This window comes from Ruditapes philippinarum, unplaced genomic scaffold (assembly GCF_026571515.1).
Source record: "Ruditapes philippinarum isolate M1 unplaced genomic scaffold, ASM2657151v2 ctg2499_1_1_1_1, whole genome shotgun sequence".
Taxonomy (NCBI): Eukaryota; Metazoa; Mollusca; class Bivalvia; order Venerida; family Veneridae; genus Ruditapes; species Ruditapes philippinarum.
This window is the reverse complement of record NW_026856312.1, coordinates 52,849-79,773: the sequence shown is the minus strand read 5'-3', so window position 1 is coordinate 79,773 and position 26,925 is coordinate 52,849. Positions and strand designations below refer to the sequence as shown.

Genomic DNA, 26,925 nt, shown 5'->3' with positions numbered 1-26,925 from the left:
ATAGTGCGAGTGCGCTCTATTCCAGCGTGACGAAAATCCAGGTAATCGGAGGTTTACACTATAGCTGATTGACCGGTTTATCGATACAATGTTAAAGTACAGGTAGTGTTACTAAAAATAGAACGTCGATATTACATGAATCTCAAAGTTTATCAATATAGAGTTCCCTAAAATAAAGTCAGTCACCTCCAAATCACAGAATCCTTTCAAAATATCCTTCCCGATTCCTCACAACGGAAATTGTCCATAAATGTTCACAAAACACTGTTTAAAATACAACTTTTTTAACTCCGCAAAATGTCAACAAACTTTTCATTCAAGGGACGTAACAACTATCTTGTATGAAAAGGAAACATCATAAGAACAGAAAATATCAGTAAAATTGCGTTTAATTGTTGCTTTAAAAGGCTTTGTTAACTGTATAACAGGGGAGAAAACATAACAGCATATATAGTAGTTCATAAACAGTGTTAATAGGCAATTTTACACCGTTTCTTTTCTTCTTTGTATATAGTAACAAAATCGCGAGGATTTTAATAATAAGAATAATTGATATATGTTAATATGATAATATGTTTAATATAATATACATGAAAATATGCTTATATGTGAAAAGATTATCAATACAATATTATTACATTATTAATCAAATTAACTTGAACACAATTATTACTAAAATTCAATTTTAAACCTAGTTATACACAACTAATATGTGTTTTTATTGGAAACAAGATACATATATAATTAGAATATACACAATGTACCCCTTGGCAGTATACTTATGATAAAGTCGATAACTTCCAACTTAAGCCATTTAAGTTTTTCTTTTGATTATGTAATTAAAATAATTATTCAAAATAATTACTTGAAATTAAAAAAATAACACATTACGATATGAGAAATAATCAAATAATCTAAACAAGTTTATGTCTCATTGGTCTTATCTATCTACTTATGTAGGCGCTACATACATTTCTTATTCCAATGTTGCATTATCAACAAGTATAATCCTGTCCAATAATCTTAATGACAATTGTCTAGACATAAAAACATCAATCTAAACAGTTCCTAGATAAGAAGCCATACTGGTTAGCTGCTGAGTGGTTATTTTACAAAATATTCACTACAAAATGTATAACTCGAAGACAAAAATACGATAAGATGATATTTTTGAGATCAATGATCAAAATAATGCCTTCAATGATTTATTAAAACGCATCAAGTACGTTGAAAACATTGTCCAGGTTCGTTGTTGCAGTACAGTTAATGGTGTTGCTGGTTTATTTTCTTTACTGTTAACAAGATTTTTAAATGTCAAAGCGTTTCATGAATATATTCAAGATAATGAGCATATGATGTCTAGCAATAGTATGCCCAAAAAACTTTCCAATATAACGTTCTTTCTACTTTCTATAAATTGGATATACACAGCATTTCATTTAACTAATTAATTGTTCTTTCCAAGCTGAAGTACAGATAGAAGTCATTACAAGTCCAACTATAGCTGTATGACTTACTGACAATGACTGACTTATTATGACATCATACAAACAAACTGAGTGGCTTGCACAACAGTTATCTTTATGTCCCAGCCGATATCCTGGGAGCATGGAATCTTATAGAATTATTTTTCAACAAGAAAAACGCATCGTCATGGCTGAGGGCGCATGTCACAAATTTATGAAAGCGAGATTCCGTTCAAGTAAAGTGTCAATCTTTTAAGATATCACATGTATCATTCGTTAATAAATATATATTGCCACTGTTAGACATTTAACGAGATAAAATATAAGGTGAATGGCACATTATGCCTCAGATAAACTTTAATTTATAGAAGTAAAACATTATTTTTTTCAAAGGTTTGAATACAATTATACAATACTACCTCATAAAATCGATACATCTTTAAATGGTCTGATATTCTTTATCAAATGTGTCAAAATAAAAGTCAAACTTCCGTTGAAAATAAAACGAATACCCCCGAAGCTATGTTCAATGAAAAGATACACACTTTAAATGCCTGATTAACTGTGTCTAACAATTATTACACCTGAACTGTCTAGCAGTATCTAGACGTTTTCACATTCTTAACCTGAAAAAAAATATAATAATTATTGGATTAACCCTTTCGCTGCCAGAGGGTTATTGTTTTATTGATCACCTATTTGCCATAGGGTTTTCTAAGAAATTACTATATTATTAATTAATATAATTATTATTATTTGTTATTAGTATTATAATAATTATATATGTTTCCAAATCTGTCAGTTTAATAATAATTATTGTCGATGGTATAATTTTTTTTATATTTATTATTATTTTTATTATGATTATTATTAATTTATTATTATTACTATTATTATTATAGAAACGGCTTAAGCCGTCCATATGGCAAATACGCCGAAAATAACAGGGACGGCATAAGCCGTCCCTATGGCAGTGAAAGGGTTTTAAATAGCGGCAGTCTTATTCTCGAATTTAAGCTAATTCCCGTAAACAAAAGAGACTCAACATTTACTATTCATTTCCTAATAGGTTATATCTGATGTTTGTACTCCCTCGTTTGTTATTTGAAGGGGAAATACAAGCGGATTGTACGGAATGTGTTTGTGTAACATTATAACCCTAAATTTGTTGATCATATCCTTATATTTGTCCCATGAAGAATGAAATGCAAACCATTCGCTAGGGATATAGCTCAACAGAGTATAGATAGCAACTATAGAAACAGTAAGAAAAAACTCCTTGCCTTTTTATCACAATGAAACATCCCTAGGAGGAGATCTTATTACATTCATTATCTAAATGTTAAGAAAAGGACGAGATTGAAGGGGCCAATCTGAAAAGTTTGAAATTAATAGTTGTACATCACATGTCTTTAACGAGTCCCAAATTGCATTTTACCAGTCTGTTCATCAGTACATAAATATCAAGACTACATGATAACATGCTGGTTTTGCACAACTTAATGTACAAATAGCGACAAAACATCTAATAACGCAATTTTATAATCCGAACGCAAAAGGAAGACTGACACTTTTTTTCCTCGCTAGCTATAGCTATGAGATATAGAATCCATCATCATTAATTTATACAGACACGAACGTAGTACATTAGTAAATGACGTCGACGACGTCTTGACCTGTAACATGTGTGAAGAGATTGATTCAACTTTTTAAAAATTCAAAGTAACTGCTTTAGAGAGGTAACTAGCTTAGTCCGAGATATTTAATGTTAATATCAATATTGTTTATATCTATAACAATGTGTATACAAAGAACATTTTTGAAACAGGTAATGATATTGTCTTTACCTGATATTTATTTTAAAACATTGTTTATTTTACAAGTCAAGCAAACGAACAAATATATTAAATGTTTTGGAATATCTGAACATATGTTTTATCTTTAATTGATTATGTTGATTTTGATAAGAACATTGTGTAATAACCAAACTTGACAGGATGACATGCAGCTAATGTTGGTATGTATAACATATATATTCTTAATTGGCATAATCTATTTACATGTTATATGTATTAGATTGTTTTATTTAAAATATACCAATCATGTCATTCGAAATGTATTCGAACTCAACATTTTTTTTTCAGAACCATTTACAAGAATATTCCAATTTTGCATTGCATACATAACATACCATTCTTACAATCATACGAAATCATGACAATGCAACAGTTTGTGTTGATCATTCTCTATTTTATCTGTTTTAGTTTAAACTGTTCACTCTTTTCTCCAGTACACTGTGAATATGTTCAATGACTTTAGGAATATGTTGTCCATTTTCGTGAAGAAGTTCTTTCATATTTGTATCCGCTACCGGCATTGAATATTGAAAATGGGGCTGTGTATACTTTACATGAGCCAGTACATGTACCGGTAACAATCTATATTCCGTCCTATTTCTTTTGCCAGTGGATACCATACATTAAATACTTCATTAATTCTAAGTATCCACTTACGTTGAAAATCGAACTCAATACATGTCATCACCCGTAAAGAAACACCCTGCTTACTGCCACATTAAAAAAAAAAACTAAAACCCGTTTTAACAGTTTTTTTAAAAAAGTAAAAAAATTTTTTTTGTCTGAGTTACTAAGTTCCCTAGTTCTTTGGTTCTGTAACAAACGCCCTACTATTTGGTCGATTTGCGAACAAGTCGTGAGGTAAACTTATCCTCAAAATCTTTAAACCCAACTGATTTTTGATTTTCAAAAAGTTGACTGAACAAAAAGTTAAATTTTCTCGAAAGAATAAATCGGAAGACAAAAAATCAAAAACGCGTTTTTTATACTTTCCCAAAGCCGATGCTTTTTTTTAAAAAAAGATTGATGTTTTAATTAATTTCATTGGTTAAGTTTTCGTTTTTTTGCCTTTATTAAAATTTTTAAAAAAAAATTTGAGATGACAATGTCAATTTAACCTGTGCTAAACACTGAAAGGTTAATAAGGAAATCTAAGTTTCCTGTTGATTGGTAAAGATGACTGCGGGAAATAATTAAGCCTGTTCATTAAGGCTTCTTTATTCGGTTTAATCCGCAAGTTCTGTAACACTAAGAAATGCACTTGACGAAATATAAATTTCAGAAAAAAAGCATAATATACAATGGACTGTATGTATAACCAGTATGCGGTTTAAATAGATAATTAATTACATTGTTTGACATCAGAATTGCTTAGAATGTTGTAAAATATCAAATGTAGCCATATAAGTAATATGGCGGCCGCGCAATAAGGGTCTCTTTAACGCTGGACGTCTTCGATTAGAATTAGATTTTCGATTAAAATAATAATTTAGTTTATCTATTTTAAATGCTGTTTAATGTAATAATTTAAAAACGAATTCGATTTAAATAGTTATCTTTGCATCAATTGTTAAATAAATTCGAATTAATATTTAGATAAATCTATATATTATTTAGATAAAATTCGCCTTAACCTCTCGGTTATTTCTCACCGTCGACGAGCTGACCCCTAATGACTAGCACTAGATCGGGTATATTTCCGGGAGATTAAAAATAAAATAATGATGTCATTCTAATTATAAAACGATAAGTCGACTAAAAAAAGATCAGTGACTCGCGAGTTTCATTTAATTTATGAGTTGGACATACAGGCATAAACATCCGGTAAGCACTTTTGTGAAATCACTCAGTCGTAAAGTATTGAGTTTAATGTATTGAGTAAAATCGCGTAAAATTGAGAACCAAATATATTACACTTACAGTTTAAGAGAAAACATCTTACATGCAGAACATGCCGATATTTTCCTTACGAACGGTGGTAGTAAAGTCAAGTTGGGTAACAAACGAAATGATTTTGGACTTTCTATCGAGCGCTTATGATAGATTGTACATAAACTCACTCCTCTGTGTAGAGCCGAGGCCTTGACATTGAATGAATGGTCTAGTAAACAAGTCAGCTCTGTATGCTTTCTTATTCTACTGAATAAGAAATTTAAAAAAAAATGTAAAGTATATGAATAAAACAGTTTTTCTAATCTTTATTGCCGTTTATTCGAGTTAATAATTACACTATACATGGTCTTATAAAATTGTTTCCCCAAATCATGCCTCAGAAATGCTGCTTATTTTATTTCTCAAAAACTTTTGAATTTAGGTTTCATGAGACAGTTTTTTGAGTAATACTCATTTGCTATATTTATGGACTACTTATTGCAACTATAGCTGTTTTGACAGTCGGTATAATTATAGTGCATAAGTTCTTTGATTGGAAGTCAAAATACGACTTTGTTTTTTTTTGCTATCTTTATATAACATTACTACTTTTTCAGTGTTTTTTTAAGTTGTTATCATCTAACATAATCTAAATCCGTTTTTTCAAACACTATTAAATACCTGTATGTATCTAATAAGAATAACAAAAAATGATTTATTGGGCATAATGTGCCTTTAAATTTAAAATAGAAACAGTATGAATTAGATTGGAACACGATATATACGACTTGTTTGCGTTAATGATTTATGACGTATACACTAATATCAGATATGTTTGCCTGGTGATATATGCTTTTCTTTTTGATTTATTAGTGTTGTGGTATATTTATTTCTAATGTCTTGGATCACACATGATTAATCTTGCACAATAGGTAAGAACAGAATAAATGTATATGGAATGAACACGGCTAACGAAAACATATCCTTCAGCTTCTACGATTAATTCTCAAATGCAGAATTTGTTAAAATTTGGTACACCGGCTTTATGTACTTAAATATTTAGAAATAAATGATTTTCATCAATTTGTCTACAAAACCGTCATATCAACGTAAGATTTTATATCAAACGTAAGGATTTAAATGACTAAATTGCTTTGAGAAATAGATGTATCACAAATCCAGTTATTAATTGCGGTTTGACAATATAATTTCTTAGAAACGAGAATGCAATCATTTACAAAAATAAGAATCTTTGCGATGTACATTAATAAAGCATTACTTATATTGGATTAATTTACCGAAAAATAGTAGGGAAGCTGTTTAAACTAAACCGTTAATATTCTTTTCTACATAAACTATACGAGATTTCAATATTGTCGATATATAATCTTTCTTTTATATAATTCAGTTAATTATCTACATTAATTGTATGTGAGAACTTACTGAAATAATAAAATTTACAACACGTACAGTACATAAAATAAAAAGATACATTCTAACATCAACATCAATTAGATATATGCGAGTATCCCAATGCGTAGAACACAATAAACGAACAATTATTGAAACAAATACGAAAAGCAACAAGAGTAAACTACAAACCGTCAATCAATTGATAATACTAAAAGCTGTAATGTATAATGCATGCAAGCTTAAATAATCATTTATACGAGTCCTTTGTATAATGGAACACAACATTTTTGTTTTAGTATCTTATTAATATAGATAACATTTTGATATTATATCCTGAATTGGTTTTGTTTTTGTTTGTTGGATTCATATGAGTATTATCGTTTGTGTTAAAATATAAAAAAATACGACTTTTCTATAATTGATATATTATTGATATGAACAATATTCAACTATTTAAAAGCATAATAAAACAAGATTTTAGTCATTTATATGGAAGTGGGTGGGTAACTAAGATGGTATGTTTAACATTATATGTTTAAAAAATAGAACAAAAATAAATTGTTTAGAAAAGGGAATGATATGCAACTTTTTTCAACTATTAATATTTTGTATAAATTTGTTTAAAGAATTGTATTTGTTACGTAAAATTATGGTTTTATTAATGTAACTCCAAAAAAAAGTAGTTCACACTTTGGCTTATACTTAGCAAGCACCGTTAAATGGCATGTAATTGTTGTTTTTCATACCAAAATAAGGCATATATTCCGACAAGGAAAGCGGGGTTCTATATGCTGGTTTGTGATACCATGGTAACATATTAAAAAAAGTCAAAGAACAACGTTTGCCAAAATCGCCAACAAAATGACAATCTTTAATTCAACAGTAATAATATTTGCATCTATTGCAATATAAATTATTCGGTTTAAGCATTACTATCACAAATGAATGATGGCATTCAATCTTCAAAGCTGTTATTTCCTTATTTTTGCATTTATTCTAGACATTGATATCATATTTTCATTATAATTGTTATTCCATGTGCGTTTTGCTTATGTAAAAAGAATATATATATTCTTGCACCATCTGCATACTTCAAAACATTTCAGTATTGATGTATTTACAAACATTTTCATAATACAGATGAAATTGATTTTGGAAATACGACAAATCTTTTAAGGGCTAAAAGCAACAGTACCTAGTCGTGTATTTTTTTGCGTTAAATATATGAATGTCAGAAATGTTTGATATAATAACTATGCCAGTAACTATGTCACTCACTATTTAATGTTTATCATCAATTAAAATGTATATTATCGATATCTTTATATTGAAAATGGTCGCTTCAATATTACATAAAAATATTTTTTGTTCCTAATATTAAATGAAACATGTTATATTTATAATACTGATTATATCGAGATGTATTTATTCAAAACAAGTTCTCTGTGAAAAAGATATTGTGATAATAACTGTTTAAAATTTAATTCTAGAAAATATTCATGATTTTTACTTTCAATGTATTGGCGTTTAACAGTTGATACAAATACTTCTACCGATTCTAAAGTTGAGCAATATTTTTATTTGTATTGTTATCACTCATTTTAATCCATACTAGGAGTTGCTTAAAGATAATGTTGGCTCTTTCACAATAAAATGATATACAAATATTTATTATATTATTTGCTGATGACACAGTGTTATATTGTTATTATAAAGAATGAATAAGCATCTTTTTTAACAAATTGTTAAATTATTGTAACAATTTTGGGATTTGTTGTTACTGTACATAAAACTGTTTTTATGACCTTCACACCCGGTAATCGAAATGATGATTTACAGGGAGGTCTATTAAAATAATGAAAGCTGTAAAAACATTTACCTCTTCTGGTGTTACCTTGTCATCTAACGGGAATATTTATGAAGCTCAAAAATCTTTATATTACCAAGCATTAAAAACAATGTTTTCGTTGAATACTTTATTTGATTATATTTCCTTCAATTCATCCGAAAAGATAAGGCTATACTATGATTTTACCAATTTTGACTTATGGATCAGAGTTGTCGGGCATTTTAAACTCATCGGATATTGCTAAAGTTCATTAAAAATCCTACACCAAGTTTTAGGCGCTCGTCTGCAACCGTCAACTTCGGCAGTATTAATTCAATGTGGTCTTATTTATGTTATGGAAATGTTAATGTTACAAGCATCCAATTAAATAATATCATACAAATAATTTATGATCAACAGTAATAACAATGGTGTTTTGAATGGTCAATGATTTCCTCTGTATTAATGTGATCGACCGCCCATCATAAATTAACTTATACTCATTGACTAGTGTGCGATTGAATATGATGTAATATAAACTTTGACTGCGGCTTATATTTAATAATACACAAGTCAATAATTGTTTTATTATATGGATAATCAAAGATATTTATTTAATAACACAAAGTTCAACCTTATACATATACATGCTGCGCATTAAAGAAGCAATTCAAGTTTATACTCATCATTGCGGTGTAAGCTTTAGCTATAATAGTAAAGTAATGATATTTTAATCGAGAAATATGTCATAAAGAACAAACGTATCAATTAATTTTAATAAGCACGTCGAGTAATTACACTGTACATATCCAGTAACGAATGCATGTGCAAATAAAGTAAAAGTAACGCCGAATCTGTGCAACGCTATTGCAAATATTCGACGAAATAAAATGAAGTGTACACGTCATTGTACAAGCTTTCAGAACACTCATTTGAGAACAATTATTATAGTGGTCAAGCAATGTCAGATGTTAACATTTTGAATAATAAATTTACTTACAATAAAAAACCTCTCCTCTTTAATCGCTTGGTCATTAATAATGCTATCATATGAATTAATATAATCATGTTCAGAATCGAGCACGTACGCAGGTGTTCCGTATCGAAAAGGTCACGTTATTTGGCCACATGTAAATATATACATGTTCCATGATCATGTCGAGTTTGAGAAAAGAACTTTATTTTCTATAATGTAACATTCGACCAACTGGATAAACCCTTTGGTCCCTTTTTGAGCAAAATTTCTTCCTCCGGCAATTACATCATTATATGCCTTAATAATAAGAAAACAGATGAGGCATTCCTTGTAAATATTTGTATGGTATATATCGTGCGTTCCATAATATTTATGAAGTTCTTTTGGTTAAACATTTGAAAAATTTGATAAATCATTTAGAAAATGCATCGGTTATATCTAATGTAAGCCGACAATTTAATTTATTTACTTCCAGACGAGAATCACATAACAGCAGATAACATAATCTGCATAACAGCTTAGCTTATGAAAGAGTTATTTTTCTCGTTTTGATAACTGGAATCAATTTATCAACGATATCCAAATGAGAATACAGCACCGGGTGCTCTGACCTTTATGACATTCCAAATCTCGTTTCCTTTTTAAATCGGCCGAGGCATTAATCATTCGCCTGAATAATAATATTTACAATATGATCTACGGCACAGGAGTGTAAAAAAACAGTCTGAAAAACGATATTGATTTAGTGCAACAACACTATGATGTGAAATCATTTGCGTTATATTAATAAATATATTGTTAAAGATTGCTGATGTTAGCGTTACTAAAACTATGAGCGCGTCATCCAAAAGCTTGATCACGCCTGGTAAATGATAGAGCTACCTGTTTCTGAGATATACGGTAAATCGCTCTATCCATACTTCCGAGCTGGTGCATGTCGCTAGAATCAGCTGCTTAAAAAGGTAAAGTGTTTACTTTTTTCATACATTTCGTAAACACTACATCAAATATCGAAATTTTTAGATTGCTATACCATGTAGATTTTAATAAAGTTTCAAGGAATTGTAAAGTTGATAAATTTTTGTTTGAAATATTGTTGTAGCGGCATTTCCCAGTCAGCGAATTAAGCGTTAAATTCGACCGTTTTATCATGAAATAGATTTATCCTCCTATTTAAACAGAGATACAAATTAAAATCAAATACGTTTCATGTAGATATTAGAATGCAAAAAAATTTATCGGAACATTACATTAGTTATGAAAGAAAAGATATGATAATTATTCTGCGAGACAACTTTGTCGTGAAGTTTAAGAAAATATAAATTTTGGCACGCAGCGAAACTTTTTTTAGATATTGGCCTAATAAATTGTAACGAGGTAACTACAAACGAGTGATGTCATTCACTTTGCTGTCTTTCTGTTTTCTCTATTTTATTTTTAATTAAATTATTGGTCAATATATCATCCCTTAAGGCATATATTTATGTAATTTCAAATTAAAGTAAAAAAAAAACCTGTTTAATCGTTAAATTACTTTTGGACTTATAACTATGCGGATCAGTTTTTATATTGTTTTAGCTAAACGTAAGTTTTAAATAACGACATGAAAACACTTTGTTTTATTGGTGTCTGTATTTCTTGTTTTCGTAAGCTTTATATCTGCGTATGAATTTTGTAAACTAATACATCAATGATGTTTGCATGATATCAATTTGTTCTCTCTCTGTCTGCAATGGTGTGTCAGATATCACTTTATTTGACTACCAAAACAGCAATCAAACATGGACTAAGTGATAAATAATAACCATTTAATACATTTATACTGATTTTTAGTAACACTTCTGGTCTTGTGCAGTCCTAACGATGTCGAAACGAGACTCAAAAAAGGTCAAAACGTAAAACAAGATACGTATTCTTTTGTCGTGAAAATTGAGCTGTCTGGAAAACAAGTTTGTACCGGTCTTCTAATAGATCAGCAATGGATATTAACGTTAAGAAGATGCATTGGCAAACGGTAAGAATCCACTGTGTTTTTTACTGATGTTTACAATGCATAAATCTAAGAGTATATTGTTTCTGTTTGTTCAATAATTGTTTATAGCTAATAATATAAATTTCAGGACATAACGTACATGTAGTATGACAGCTACGTAACATTAGTATCAAATTTTATTTATAGAGTTGTAGAAATTGCACTTTAAGCTTATATAATCCTTATACAATTTTGTGTAAATATCTGAGATGAAGCCTGACATATTTACTTATATCTTAAATTCTCAGTTTCAAGTACACAATACATATTATTCTGTTTCCCAACGTGTTACAATAAATTTAAATTTAAAGGCATTTTAAACAAAAATTGGGTACAGCTATACTAAAAACGAATTATACACAGAGTCATAAAACTAATGCACCTGCAGCTTTGTGTGTACCGACGTATTGCACACCAATATAATCTCGTGGGAGAAAATGTAAAAGCTAACAACATCAGGTTGAGTAAGTGCTTCACATCCGGTTCGGAATCTTAGAATGAAATGTCCGACCGTATGAAATATGCCTCAATTAAATGATATAAAATGTGTATTAATGTCAATAAGTTTGTAAAATATTACATTCGGATAGGTTCAGTTTAATTGTATTCTAATGTAATCATGGTAATGTGACTCTTATTATTTTGATTTGTCTTCAATTCACAGTTCCCTTTCAAAATACAAAGTGCATTTAAAGGACACATATACTGGAAAGTTCATTAGTCGTAAACTAAAAAGATCAAAGGTAATTATTCAGATTTATTAATTGTATAAAAAAATTAAATGGTTACTTTATTATTAGTAGGTCATTCAAATAAAAGGAAATGTCTAAATACTTACAGAAAAAAAACAATGCTTTTATTTATTCATTTATTTATATATATATTTGTATTTATTTGTTTATTTATTTATCTTTTTATTTATTTATTTATTGTATTTTCCCCCTAATGATAGCACATAACTGCCAACATTTTATCACGTAGATATTAGGCTTATTATCTAACTAAGAAGTTATTTTTACTGTGGTAAATAAGACAACATGTCTTTGATATTTGATTTACTAGATACACTTTTATAATATAGGTAAATGACGAAAATTTGATCTTGCTCCCCCCCCCCCCAAAAAAAAAAAAAAAAAAAAAAAAAAAAAAAAAAAAAAAAAAAAAAAAAAAAAAACCAAAAAACACACACACACAAAACAAAAACTAGAAATGTTTCGTCATGCCACGGATGCCCCCGCATGCAGCTTAAATTTCAGCTGTTATAATATTTAGTTCTAAATTTGTTTGCACAAGCTTTTTTTTCATTTTAAGTTCAAAGCCCTCAAAACTATTCAATGTTAACACAAACCATTTTTATACAAAGTTCTAGGCACTGAAACTATTCAGTGTTAACTTTTGGAAGTTGCATATTGCATAGTTGTAGCCAAAATAATGACTACATATACACTTCTACTAAAGTATGAGTGCTGACACTGAAAAATCAACATTTTTCCAACATTCAAAGTTCAAGAGAGATAACTTAAAAATCATTGAACCATGACTAAATTTGAACTTGACCTGCGCATACCTTTGACATATCTATATCTCAAATTTGGGTTGGATATGTACATCTGTTGGGGAGATTATAAACGGAAACGGAAAATTTCATATTATTTTCAAAGTGAAAGTAGCATAACTCTGCCAAAAATCATTGAATCATGACCAAATTTGAACTTGACCTATACATTCCTTTGTCGTGTATATGTATTAAATTCAAGTTGAATATGTAAACTGTCTGGGAGAAAATGAACGGAAACTGCAAATATCATCAAAGGGCATAACTCTGTCAAAAATCATCGGACAATGACCAAATTCAAACTTGACTTGTATATTCTCATGATATATCCATATGTCAAGTTTGAGTTTAATTTGTGCAACGCTAACTTAGATAATGAATGGAAACTGATGATGACAGAATGACGGAAGGACGAATGACGGAACAGGGTTACATTATATGTCTAAGCCATTTAATGGCGGGGACATAAAAAAAAAAACACTTACATATGCCCATAACTACAAAAACTTAAAAATTGAAGAATAAGACAAAAGTCATTTGTACGACGTTTGTCCTAGTGAGCTATTCAGTGAAGCATCAACTAATAAACTTCATATATTAGAAAATTGAACTGCTTGTAGAATTATCTGAAATATTCTTGATTTTACCTCGGATGGACTATAACTTATTGTTCAGTAACTAAAAAATATTGAATAATTCGGACATTTTCCTAGCGATCTATGTTATTGTCTGGCGTATCAAATGGATATCAAAATTGTATGGCTTTTTTTAATTAAGACTTTAATGCTTGCTATTTAGATTACATTTCATGTTGTTTTTTATCGTCATATGTATTACTTAGAAAGAGGAGTAGCTGATTATGTGGATGTTATGTGTTTAACTGTTGGTAAAATACATTATCAAATGTTGCATTACAGGAACTAGAGGAAAAGAACGCAAAAGTATTTCTATTAGAACTTGACATAATTATTCAGACGGAAATTTTTTCAATCAATGACTTGAATGGCGAAAGCATTGATAATAAAAAGGAAACAAAGTGCATTGCGGTTGGATTTACAAGTTAGTTTTTCCTAATATGATTCTTATACATGTTGTACATGAGTCATCTTTTGTTTTTAAAATTAATATAATTAATTTATGTCAATAAAAGAGTAAATAAAAGAGCAATTGTACTGTCTAGTGCCCTAAGTTTGATAAAAGTATACAATTTTGACTATTTGACCAATGCATTTCTACATCTATAAGAGGACAAAAAAGTCTAACTTTTTTTCTTCTCATGCAATATTAAGTACAAACTGAACATGAATTAAGAAAGCTTATTCAAAATGGCAATTGACACTTGATGATAATGTGTCATTTTGTATTGAAATAATTATTTAGCAAGTTGTTAATAATTTATATAAGTTTGAATAAATCTATTTATTTGACAATGCGTTCATCTTGATATCATTAATAAGGCAACGGAAATTCCCTAAATAAAGTAAACGTCGACGTAAAATCACCAAAGAAATGTTCTGGTCAAGCATGCAAAAAAGATTTACACTTTGATACTGCAAATGGCACAGATGTATGTCAGGTGTGTATTTTGACGTTTAGGTTGTTGTTTATTTGTTGTTGTTTCTTTGTATGTGTTTTTTTTTTAAATAATTTATATTTGGTTGTTGACATGATAAATATGTTTGAAGATACTGAAGAAATGTATACATTTTCTGACAAAAAGGAACAAATATTTCATCATAGTAGCACAGGTAAGTTTTACAATTTTGTGCGATTTTTAGAGATTCTGTTTTTCTCTATTTGAAAACAAAATAGTATTTTAGATGAAACAATGTAAGCTACTAGTTTTTAATTGAATATGAAGATTATTTATAATTGGAGCTATTTATCGGAGAAACAGTTTCATGGTGAATTTTTCAACTACTTGAATTTGACTGCTTGGTATTTCAGAGTGGTAACGGAGCGCCAGTCTTTTGCAAAATTGAAAGCAAATGGACTTTTACAGGAGTGTCCGTCGTGAAGAAAGGATGTCAAGAGAAGGATATTTTGATTGTTACACTATCGCACCTAAGTCGTTCAATATCAAAGGTAATACTTTTCGTGTAGTACTCATATAATATATTTCAATTTTAATTTTAGACTTTATATCAATTCCATACTGTATGCATTTTTAGGAGTTCCTATCTATTTCTTTAAGTTTTAATAATCTTAATATAAAAATGTGTACATTGTATATCAATTTCTAACATATGATCGCCATTTTTTAAAATATTATTTAAATATTGCAGGCCCTCAAAGAAGAACGTAAGTTTAATCTTCGTATTATTATCCATAATTATGTGATCTAAATATAGCTGCAATCTCATTGGTCCAAAGAGAAGTTAACAGAACTTTTTTTTATAAAATCATATTCCCTGGGTGAAGTTTCATATTCACTGGCAGAATTGGATTTTTTTTTAAAAATGAGACTCATATTGAATGACTATACACCGTAGATTGTTATTACGCGTGCATATTTAAAAAAAAATGTTTCGTTTTGTTCTTCATGACATATTCCTCGATTAAAATATCATTACTTTACTATAATACTTAAAGGATACACCGCAAGGATGAGTATAATCTTACTTTTGTATGCGCAGCGTTTACATAGCCGTCGCAAGCCTAATATGTGCGTCTTTTTCCCGCTCTTCAACGCAAAAGTTGTACATGTATAAAAAGTTGTACTTCTTTTTTTTAAATTTAAGCCTATTCATATAATAAAACAATTATAGACTACTGCGCCATTGAATATGAAGTGGTATATACCTGGAGAAAGTCATAATGACCTCGGCTTTCCCCTCGGTCAATATGTCATCTGCTGATGAATATCACATTAAATTATATGGCTCACTAGTCAATAATTGTGAAATACCCCAAACTACACGAACGTTTATCGGACATTATATTAGTTTTTAACGTTTTTAAGTGACTGCTTTAATTAGCCAGTGACCTTCAAAAATTAAACCTGCATGTCTCCAGATGAGTCAAAATATCTCCATCAAAAAATAAAAATAAAAAAAATAAATCAATAAATAAATATTAAAAGATACATAATGATAAAAAATAAAGAAAAAATAATAAGAAAAATGTACTAAGATTTTTAAGGGTAATAGGAAGTGAGATTCATGTACACGGGGAAGGAACTGTCACACGGATGGAGTTTTTATAATTACTTGTCAGGAGTTCGTGTGATAACTGTTACGGATTTCGTCGGAAAACTTTTGTAAATACTACAAAAACACATGTCAAAAACTGTAATTTTAATCTTTAAAAGTTTTAGGTTCTCAATTATAATAAACTTTAATGATGAAGCTTGCCAAACATCTTGTAGTATGTTTCAATTACTAATTTGAAACTAAGCTGAATTCCTGAAGATGACCCCACCTCATTGAATTTAGATATAAGTAGTGCATAGACTACTTCGTCTTTGTTGCAAATTATTCGCTTCTGCCGACATATTGGATTCTTACTAAATGTTCTCTTACAATGCAACGAATAATAAACTAAGAGAAAAAAGTTTAGCAAGTTCGGAAATATTTCACTGGTTTATTGAAACTATACCAATTTGACTTAAACCAAGTACATAAATGAATAAAGCATTTAGTTTTCAATTCGTTTGTAACAATAAATTGTCAAAACCCTGTTGCCTTAGCTCACTGTACAGCCTGAAAGACGTTAGGGGTAAGGCGTCAAAATTCACAAGGAGTTCAGTATCTAGTGTGACCCCCGTTACAAGCTAATACTGCTAAACACCGACGTCTCATGCTACAAATTAGCTTTCTGATAACACGTAGAGGGATTCTGGCCCACTCAACTCGCAGAGTTACGTCGAGAAAGCGTCGTGATGTGACGGTCTTCGCGTGGCGTTGTTTTCCGTGGTCTGCCTGATCTGGGTCTGTCGTTGACTCGTCCTGTTTACCTCAGACGGTTTCTAAGGCGACTAATTGTAGACTCATGGCGATTGAAATGCCGAGCGACAGCTCTTGCCGTCATACCAGCGTGGAGCATACCTTCAGCTCTTTGACGTTCTTCTAACGTCATTCCTTGGCGACTCCCCATTGGAATTTCTTCGAGTTTTAAACTGTTTTTTTGTTTGTTTGTGGTAACAGCTCAAAACAATAAGGTACATTACTCGACTCTACACGCTACCGAAATTGCCGTGCTTACGTTGCACGTGATTTTCGAGTTTCTTACGCTTCGCTGATAAAATACACGGTTTTCGAACAAACACAATAGATGTGTAAAGAGCATCGATAAATACATCATTTACATATAAAAACGTCTTCATTCCAAAGCTCAAAAAGAAAAAAATAATAGGTGTGAAAAACTTGCTAAACTTTTTTCTTTCAGTATACGTTTCTTAACGCAAACAGGCCCGTTAGATCTTCAATAAAAGTAGAAAATAGAAAATGTAAGGCAAAATTAATCATTAAAGTTTAATTTTGTACCTAAAAATCACGTGTTAAAGATGAAAATTACCATTTTTGACGAGTGTTTTTTTGTAGTATATACAAAAGATTTCCGACGAACCATGTGCCAGTTATCACAATAAATCGGATATCACAAAAAATCTATCTTTTGTGTAACAGCCCCCCCACCCCAAACCATGAAGTGAAATTTTACTCTTTTGGTTCGAGTAATGATATATTTTTCAGTATTTTTCAACATATTTGCCCTGCTTGACAAACATTTCATACTAGTCTTATTGAATGACTGTTAAAAAGTTTATTAACAAAAATATGTAAAAATGTCCCGTCCTATTATGTCTTTTATTGTGGATTAAAGAACAGGTGTATTTCATTTCGGTTCAACTTTTAACATGTTTATGTCATATCGACCGCCCAAATGATCAAAACCTTAAGACAATATTTTACAATGTAAGCCAAGTATTTTCAAGAGATATAATTATCAAGCAACATTATGTAATGCATCTAGATACAATAATAATTTATTTTGTACATTGCTCTAAAAATCTATCCACTTTATAAAAAATCATTTTTAATATTCTCATTCTCATGTGCAGAGGAGACATGTGTAAATCCGGATTGTGTGCTTGCAGGTATTTATATTCCTTTGCTTCGTTCAGTTTTATAAGACTTTGATTATTTATGAGAATCACCTCAAATTTGGGTATTACATGTAATGATATAAAACTTGATATAAGTTATGCAGGCGATAAGTGTTACAATTTATTATATAAATTTATAAAAATCGTTTAAATACACTCTATGCTAAGAGTTTAATAATATTTGCTATTTTGAAGCACATAGGCTCCTGTTAGGTTGTTCTTTATATTTGCGTGGTACAAATGTAGGATTGCAGTTAAAGCATCTTTCATTTCTTTGATTCGTAAAATTTTCCTCTTGAAAAATACTGGTAAGATTATTTTTATTCACAGCTGCACAGGTAATGAAATCATTAGATACAGATATTGATCCGTGCGATAATTTCTATAAGTTTGCCTGTGGCAATTATATCAAAATGACCCCAATTCCAGCAGACAAACTGTGGTATACAACTTTTGATGATGTACATGAAGATATACGCATGATTATGAAATGCAAGTATCAACTATATTGCTTTGCTTTTGAACATTTTTACATGAATTTATTTACAAAACGTACTAGCAATGTTAGTTTCAGTCGACGTTGATATTAAGTGTTTATTGTATGAAACTTATTATAAACTTACGAAGTATCGTTTTACTGCACTGCAACATTAGCTTTAAACATACCGAGGTAATCAGCTGAATCGTTCCTTAAAAATGGCTCCCCCTGTCGATAGTGTCATTAACTTATATTTCATGCATTGCACAATTTAGGATTGTAAAACCATTATGAGCATTTCCGATTGACTTACTGTTGTTACACATCGTTTTGTTATCAAATACTTGATACATTAACATAAAATATTCTTATTGGCATTGTCAAATCAAACAATTTATTCAGAAAATTTGAATGTTACATTAAAGATGAATTAGAAGAGCCTAGTAAACCAGGTGAAATTGAAGCCGTAACCAAAGCAAAGGGATTTTATAAAGCCTGCATGAACTTAGGTATGTATTAGATATAAGAAGTGACTCTATTAAACCATTTTAATTGCGGATCTTGCATTCTTAAACTCAACAAGTTATTTTTAAACTATTTCAATCGAATTTCCATGAGCTGTGAAAAATATTTTTCAAAACCAAACTTTATGCCCCGCCATGAAGTGGCTAGGGCATATAGTGTTACCTCCGTCCTTCCGTCATCCTTAGTTTCCGTTATTTAACGGTTGCACACATTCAACTCAAATTTGACATATAGATAAATTATAGGAAAATGCAGGTCATGTTTGAAATTGGTCATGGTTCGATGATTTTTGGTAGAGTTATGTCCCTTTCACTCTTTGAAAAATAAGAAATTTTCAGTTTCCGTTTATGATCTATCGGTAGTACACATCCAACTCAAATTATACATATGGATATGTCATAAAAATGCACAGGTCAATTTTCTAATTTTTCATGATTTGATGATTTTTGACAGAGTTGCCACCCTTTCTCTTACAAAAATATAAATTTCTCATATCGAAAATAAATATATAATGTGTGACATCATAGGAAGTGTTTTTAACTTATTTCTTACCAACACGAAACTTATAAACTTATAATCATCTTTGAAATAATTGAGCACGCTTTCCTCTTTATTGCTTCAGTATAAGCCCCCCCCCCCCCCGTTATTTATATTCAAATAATATACGTTCAAAAGTCAAGCTACCTTGTTTCTATTAATACTTAACCTTCCTCATGAATAGATGTACGTGTCCAATACGTCTTTGTCTTTGACAATGTTGTTTTGTGTTTTTTTTGTTCGTTTGTGTGTGTGTTTTGTTGTTTTTAATTTCTGCAATATTTCCCGAACTTTGTGCAAACAGATAACCGGAACTTTTAATGTATACTTTTCAGAGGCTATTGAAAGAGAGGGAAATGCTCCCTTGCATAAACTAATGGAAGACTTAGGAGGACTTCCAGTGTTAGGATCAGCATTAGGTGGAAAATGGAATCAAAATGCTTACTCATTAGAGGATCTCATCGTCACGTCTTTTCAAGTGACAGATTCCGTACCGATACTTCATGTTCATTTAGATGATGTTGTTTTGGTCGGCCAAGAAAAATACCGACTTAACGTAAGGCTTTTAATATAGTCTTTTCTTGTTGACGACTTGTCATTGATCAATCAAGAATAGCTCTTACAATCCGTTACTTTATTAAATAATGTAAATGTTATCTAAACAAACGATTAACACTCGCAATATGATATTTGTTTTGATAACCTTTTGCAAAAAAAACTTATTTTATAAAATTCAATAAAGCGCACATACATAGGTACTCAACAATAGCACAACGAATAACGTTAATAAAGGCTTTGGAAATTATTATATAAATACCTCGAAGATCTATATTTTTTATTTAATAAATATTGGAAATTCCGATTCATGCCTCTAAACCTTCCAATATCACCCTCACCCATACCCTTTAGTTTTCTCATCGTTTTTAGCATATTTGATTTTTTATTTTCCTGGACCAATGTTACGCACGTGCGTAAGTGCGTAACGCTAGCTACGCCCCTGGTTATGAATGGCAATAATAAAGCTTGTTATAAGCCCCCCCCCCCCCGACGTCACTTCCATAACACAACTACCATGGATGCATTTCTAACTCTGAAAAGGTGACGTCAGTCCCGTACCGTATTTGTGCGGAAAACAAGCAAACACTACATTTTCTTTATTTGAAGTATTGTTTATCACACGTTTACATTTTTTATTATTTTGTTCTCATGTATTGACTAGTTTGATCAACCGACTCTTAATCTACAACGATACCTATATCTTCAAGGAAAGGAACACCCGGCTTTAATGGCCCTCCAAACATATTACCTAGAGCTATTTCAAGCATATGGGGCAAATGAATCCGCAGCCGCGGAATTCGCTGAAAATACATTAGATCTTGAAATTGACCTTGCAAACGTAAGTAAACATTATAAATGAAAACGATAATTTATATAACAGAAACGTATTCAATATTACACATTTAAACTAAAGTCAGTTACTTGTTGTTATCAATTGCATATCATTGCATAGCATTTCACAATGATTAAATTTGTCTATTAATTTATCGTCAAGAATCAATATATAATATGAAAATATAAGTTTCCTAGGTTTATTATGCCAAAACGTGTGTTTAAGTCTCCCATTATAACTACAGATAGTTAAATTGTTAGTTTATTTGACAACTGTAAAGCTAATATTTTTTTATATTTTAATAAGTTTGCAAATTTTTCCTAAAATTAATTTTACGCGGAATAAATTAAACAAGTTTAAATAATCTGAATTCGAAAGTTTACTTCACATTCGCATCAATGACGTTTAACTTGAAAATTCAGAGAAGTGATGTTGGTGTGGATAGTTTTCACTCCGGATCTCGGCAGTAAGCCACACTGAATTTACTAATTCAGCTAGTTTACCGGTACATGCCAGAGTAGAGGTACAGTGCAAATGACCATAACAAAGAAATCATGATCAATCATCAATGAAAGTGACATGCGCCGTCCTGGAATCAAACCCGAGTCACCCGATTTACAGTCCAGCGCTCGACCTGTAGAGCTAATCGGACGGTATTTACATTCAGACTCTGAGAGTATATAAGAAATTAAGTTTTTGTTTATTTTATCCATACCTTTCAGATAAGTTTAGTCGATCAGTACAAATCGTCGGTTATAAACGTTATTCCAGTCAGTAGCCTTCAGGAATATGGAGCCATGGTATGAATTTTGTTTTGCACTAGGCGATAAAAATAAATAACCTGAATACACGTTTTTTTGCAATTTTTAGTTTGTTCGTGTTCTCTTATTGTATTTATCTTTTTTAAAACATTAGTCTAAAGTATAACTATAAAATATGTGATAGTTATATTGTACTTGGATTTAAGTTACAATGAGATTGTGAAGGTCATGTGGTTGCGTCCAAGCTTCATAAGGACGATAATACATACGAGTGTCATTCAATAAATAATGAAACTTACTAATAATTTTTAATAGCGTAAGATATTATTCTTACCTTATTTTAATCCTTCAAAGTAATATCCCTTGTGGTCAACGACCGATGTCAAGCGCTTCGGCAGGTCTTCTATTCCCGTTGCTAGGCAACCGCGCTCATATGCCCTCACCTGCTCGACCACGGCGACTTCAAGCTCGTCTAGATCGTCGTAACGTATTTCTCCCATATTTCCCTTCAGCTTGGGAAATAAGTCATTGTCACAGGGACTAATATCCGGGGAATAAGGTGGGTGAGCTAATATTTCCCATCCGTATGACTGAAAAAGTGACGTTACCCCCTCTTCACCGTGTGCCGTTGCGTAATTATGAAGGATTATTGGATCAATTGCTAAAAGCTCAATACGCTTTTTTCCGAATCGCTGGTCTTAAATGTTTTTAAGGTACTCCTTTAAAGTACTTGCCATTGATAGTTTTTCACTTTGCACTTGATAACTTGTAAATAAACCATGAATAGAGTATGCAAATATCATCAGCATCTTAAGTTTTGACTGTACCCGTCTAAACTTTGCTGGCCTCGGAGAGTTAGGAGTTTGCCACTCAGCGGAGTGTCTTTTTAACTCTGGCTCATACGATCTTACCCAAGTTTCAGCAATAGCCACAATTCTTGATAAAAAGTCTCTGCCCTCTTTACTTAACCGTGAAAGATGGTTAGTAGCGATGTTCAAACGACGTTCTGCCTGCTCCGACGTCAAGCGATGTGGTACCCATCTTGCTGAAACCTTGTGCATTTTTAAATGGTTCCGAAAAATTGTATGAACCGACCCCACTTATTTCCAGTTCCTGTGCAAATTTTATACACAATTTCCACCTGTCATGATTTAAAAGCTTTTTTACCTGGACCGTACTATACGAGTTAGTAGCTGTAACATTTCTCCTTGGTCGATGGTTATCTTTAACACTGTCCCTGCCGTCCTTGAATTCTTTGGCACAATCTAGTTATTTGACTATACGAAAGAACATAGGTGCCGCAAGCTTCCAGTTATGCATTGAATATCTCTTTCGCTCTTTTCTTAAGCTAAACTTAAATTTTGATGTTAATGCGCTGTTCCTGATTTTAAGAAAAACATTTTTAAGTCAACTTTTTATGTCATTAACAAATAAAGTGCGCGTTTCATCCGTTGTCTGTTGAATCTTTGAAAAAAAAATCAATATATTTTGTATTGTTATGAGAATTGTTCTTTCACAAGAACAGAACAAATTTGTAATTACTTTTTAGGTGAATTTTTCGCAAATTGTTGAAGGTATTTATCAAGTTGGTGGATATTCCTTGAATGCGTCAGATTATGTCACCATATTTTCACATGACTATTTCAATAACACCAACACTGTGCTCAGTAAACACTCAGACAGGTAAACATTGGAAATAGTGTTGTTTTAAAAAGTAATGTAGATCAAACATCTCATAAACAAGTTATTCGTTTAATAAATAAATTAAGTATTGAATCAACAAAAAAGCGATGAATATATTTAAACGCATGATAGTAAGTTTTCCATAATTATGATTGTCGTCATTTGAGCCAAATCCACATTTCCTGTTTTTCAATATTTAATGGTGATAAATTTATTTTACAAACCAAAAATTAAGAAAATATTAGCACAGAGAGCGTATGTAATGTGTTAAGATAATGTTCAATAAGTATGTAAATTTAACACTTATTCTTCCAGTGTTATTGCTAATTATATCGTGACCAAGGTTGTTATGACACAAGTCAACTTTCTGCCACAAATCTATACAGATATTACGGACAGATTCCTAGCAGTAAGTGGAATATTTTCTTCGACAAACATTATACAATTTACACTCTATTCATTCATTGGGAGTAGAAGAACTGTCGTGCATTATGTTTTATTGTATTATATGTTTTCATTATTTTATTATATCAATTTAAGATCGATTGTGAAACAAGTTCTTGCAACTTATATAATCACGTTCTAGTCTGTTTCCTGGAACCAACATTACCGGTGTCATATATAGAAAAATGACTGTGACCCGAGTAATTTTATATAATAATGCATAAGGATTATATACAAGCAATTTATTTTACAGGCTACTGGACAGGCGAGTAGTTCTGTTTTAACTAGGCATGATTCTTGTGTTAGTATGTTGAAAAAAAGGATGCCTGACGTTATAACTCGAATCTTCGCCATGGAAGCCTTTCTTGAAAAGGATCGACGTAAAGTAAGTTTTAACTCAATTATTAGTAAAATGTTTCTGTGACAAGAAATACGTAACATAGTCAAATAATGAATCGAATTACATGCATTACATAATACCAATCAAACCCAGCTCGAGCATCTATGATATTAACATGTGATTTTATTTATTCTAATCACCGAAAATCATCTACATTATTATCAACAATGCAGAATTTAATTTTATGTGTGTTAATGATGTAAATTGAACATTCAAATTTATGATGATGTAAACAGAATCACCTATCAAACAATCATGTAAATATAAACAACAAAGCGAACACAAAATTTGCCTGGGTTAACATATTAATTTCATAGAACTAGTCTTTGCAAGAAATATATTAATTCAAAATTATTAAACAATTTCATATAATTGCAGGTCTTGGAGCTGGTGGAGGATATAAAGAAATCCTTTAAGAAAATTATAGATGCGACCAAGTGGATGTCAAAGTTCACTAAGCGTGCTTCAAAAGAAAAGGTAAAATAGTTATTATCTCAAACACAAGACAGAAAGGTTTCATAATGTGCAGGGATATTTATCATGTTTATAGATTTGTAGTTTTGAACATAACAGAAACATTTTTTTATTAAAATAACGCAAAACTTGGCAAACGCATGTAGATGTAATTCTGGACAACAAATTAAAATTGTAAAGACATAAAATAATTATATTGTCGGGGCTTTTTAAATCAAAGAATGATGTGAAAAACAAAACGAAGGCGAACAGTGTTGGATTTCATTTGCTCTGGCATTGCATTCCTATAATTTTTTGAAAATGTGCAAGATGACATGTGCATGTCTGTTGTATATAGTAACAGGAGCTTGACTTATTTGAAGTTTTTCTTTATGTTATGCTTTATAGTAAGATAATGCAATTCTCAGGTTGATAAAATGGGAGTGTTAGTAGGTTACCCAGAAGAAATATTAAACGATGCGCTTTTAAACTCGGTCCATAAGCAAGTAAGTATTTCACGATTTCTAAAATACTATTTGACGTCGATGCATTGTATTGCCTGCATTAGCTTTGGTGAGCTTTTGTTATCACAATTTGTCCATCGTCATTGAATCCGTTCGTCAGTGAGTCCGATTTTGTCAATTTTATTAAACGACATCTCCTCTGAAATCGCTAAAACAAATTTGATGATTTTTTTCTGCGAATTTTCAAGCATTAAGTTTCAGTAAAAATTTTCAAATGTTGGATGGCCCATTAAATATTTTGGTAAGAAAGGTTAGAAGAGCTTTAAAGAATTAAATCTTATAAAATTCTTCTCTGAAAGTGCAAGGCCTAGAGCTTATATAATATGTATCGAGCATCATGCCATCAAATCTTAGAAAATCGTTCAAAATATTGCCTTAGGGTAAAAATTATCCCCGATCAAGGTGACAATGGCTTTTCATTATACAGTTAAACTTGATTCTTTAAAACTGCATGGGTTATATTTAAAATATTCAGCATTAAAGATTTTCTACTGGACATGTACAAAGATGTTAAGATTATAGCCCTTGTTTATTCATTTTATAATAAAAACTCGGAAACAATTTTTTTCTCGAAAACTATTAAGGCGAAAGCATGAAGAATTGTCAGTTAGACCTCTACTGAGTTTGTGCACATCATAGCGGTTCTAAATTGGCCCCTACCTTAGGCGGTCACTGATTTTCCTTTTAAATGGTATGTATATAGAAAAACTTCTTTCTCTTTTCAACAATTACGACTAATGTTAAGATATTAAGTATTTAACATGTCTAATAGACCTCTACCAAGTTCGTTCAAATTGCCCTTATTTGTTTGAATTTCCCTTAAATGTATTTAAACAGTACAAACATGAAAATTGCTTCTTCTATAAAACCAACGAAGGCTTCAGCTAAGATCTTTGGGATTGTACCGTTGTCTAATGCCTCTGCCGAGTTATACAAAATAACCCTAGGGTCCTAATTTGCCACGGCCTAAGGGGTCATATATGTTCATTTTATGTATATAAATAAAATGGCTTAGATAAATGACATAAAACATTGTTTCTTTGCCTTCTACCGAATTGTTAAAATTATAGTCCTTTAGCCCAGAATCTTGAAGATACTTTTGACTTTCCGTACAATTATTGACTATTGATAGCGGCCAGTGACTTCCATAACAATCGTTTATTTTTCAAAGCAACCATTGACTTTTCATAGAAAATAGTGAATTCTAAATCAAACAATTACTTTCTATAGCAACCAATGCCTTTCCATAGCAACCATTGACTCTCTCTGGCAAAAACCGACTTTCATAGCAAACATTTACTTTCCATAGCAACCAATGACTTTTCCTATCAACCATTGATCTTTCATGGCAACCAGTTACTCTCATGGCAATAAGTGACTTCCATAGCACTTTTCAAAGCAGCCACTGACTTTTACTTCGCAGGCAGTGACTTAAAAATTCACACTTTATTTTCATTGCAACCAGTGACTTTCATGGCAACCATTGACTTTCCAAAGAAAACATTTCGTGAAATACTTGATATTGTTGACATCTGACACGTTTGTTAGAATTATATCCCTGAGGCTAAATCAAATCTCAAATCCACCCAGAAGGACTAGCAACTATTTACTCTTCATAGCAACCAGTC

General features: G+C 30.9%; 1 protein-coding gene across 1 annotated transcript in view; it reads left to right on the top strand.

Annotated features, from left to right (window-relative positions):
• Positions 1–26,925, top strand: part of LOC132746192 (neprilysin-1-like) — a 134,509-nt gene that overhangs the window by 82,177 nt on the left and 25,407 nt on the right. The gene's annotated exons all lie outside the window — the stretch shown is intronic.